General features: G+C 31.2%; 1 non-coding gene across 1 annotated transcript; it reads left to right on the top strand.

Annotated features, from left to right (window-relative positions):
- The first annotated feature begins 569 nt into the window (after positions 1–569).
- On the top strand, positions 570–642 carry TRNAR-CCU (transfer RNA arginine (anticodon CCU)). The gene has a single exon. It is a non-coding gene; the product is annotated as a tRNA-Arg (tRNA).
- Positions 643–1,024: the final 382 nt, after the last annotated feature.

The following is a 1,024-nucleotide window of genomic DNA, read 5'->3' as shown; positions in this document are numbered from 1 at the left end:
TAATATAAAAAGAAAAATACATATTAAAAATAAAAATAATTAAAAAGTAAAAATAAAAAAGAAATTAAAATAATAGAATAAAAATAAATTAAAAATCAAAAGAAATTAAAATAATATAAATAAAAAATAAATAAAAAATAAAAAAGAAATTAAAATAAACAAAAAGAAACAAACTAAAGAGCAATCCTGTAATTACAGGGTGTGATTACACCCAATTCTCAACCCCTCCCCCACCCCCCCCCTTGAGAATTGGAGAATATAATTACACCTTCTCAATTACACCAAATTCCCAACTAACTGTGTAATTATTTGGTCAAACAAACAGACCAAACTATGTAATTACACTCAAATACACCCAATTTCAATTACCTGGGTGCCTTTCCAAACAGGCCCTAAACGTATCCAATCTTTCCTAGGGACAAAGTGACAAGGTTTATATATTGTTGGTGGATTATGAGAAGTAAAAGAAAACATGATGAACAGAATGTTCCAATACCTTTGACTCGTTTTGTAGATTGAGGCGTTATTAGTAGCTTTTCTTTAGTATTACAATCCAACTAAATAACAATGCGCCTGTAGCTCAGTGGATAGAGCGTCTGTTTCCTAAGCAGAAAGTCGTAGGTTCGACCCCTACCTGGCGCGCGATTAGAGGTTGTATTTTTTTTTTGCCTGACCAAAACAAAAAATATCATGTCAAGTCAAATCGGAAGCCTCCATCTGCAGAATGATGGAATATTGTTTTCAAATAAATTTTGCACATATAAAAGGTACTATAAATTTTACTCAAGTTACAATTCTTTTTATCATGGACAAAGAGAAAGAACCTTTCTTTTTTTTTTTGGTAAATAAAAGATTTCATTACCAAAATTGATAGACAGTACATAACAATGATCTAACTGAGTACTGGACATTGCCCCAATACTTCAGCCATACTACCATACTTTTAGACTATACTAAACGATTACAAAATAATGCACCATACATTCTACTAACTTTCCTCCTCTGCCAGGCAACTAAACAGGAT

Source organism: Lycium ferocissimum, chromosome 9, assembly GCF_029784015.1.
Source record: "Lycium ferocissimum isolate CSIRO_LF1 chromosome 9, AGI_CSIRO_Lferr_CH_V1, whole genome shotgun sequence".
Taxonomy (NCBI): Eukaryota; Viridiplantae; Streptophyta; class Magnoliopsida; order Solanales; family Solanaceae; genus Lycium; species Lycium ferocissimum.
Note: the sequence above shows the minus strand (reverse complement) of the source record. Positions and strands in the feature narration are given on the sequence as shown.